The sequence below is a fragment of the Camelina sativa genome, chromosome 18 (genome assembly GCF_000633955.1).
Source record: "Camelina sativa cultivar DH55 chromosome 18, Cs, whole genome shotgun sequence".
NCBI lineage: Eukaryota > Viridiplantae > Streptophyta > Magnoliopsida > Brassicales > Brassicaceae > Camelina > Camelina sativa.
The window spans coordinates 2,208,932-2,209,395 of NC_025702.1; positions in this window are offsets into that span (position 1 = coordinate 2,208,932).

Below are 464 nucleotides of genomic sequence, written 5' to 3' on the forward strand. Positions count from 1 at the left end.
TCCTCCTCAGCAATCAACGTCGTGTGTCAACGGTGCAAGTGCCTCTCAAGTGTTTTTCACTTTGGAAGAGTTACTTGCAAGTCCCGGGCGTGCTGGCTTACCAAAACTGGATCCTAAGCGACCTCCGGGTACTATTTGGTGAGAATGTTATGTATCTAACATATAGTTTATCTTTATATTTTGTATTTTCAATGATCCTAATTCCTTTTATCTTATGTTTTGTAGGTTTGACCAGGATTCTTCGGTTGCTGCTATTGTCCGGACCATTTTTGAAAGAGATTTCAAATCAGCTCATGCCAAAGTATGATGCATACTTTGATTATCTTGCATCTAAAGATCCAGAGTTTGCTGCTAGATTTCGCCGAGAAGATTCACCGGCCAGACCTGCCACCGGAGATGGAACCACCGGAGATGGAACCACCGGACAGTAAACAATGATGAACTTGTTTTGTAAACTTAGTACT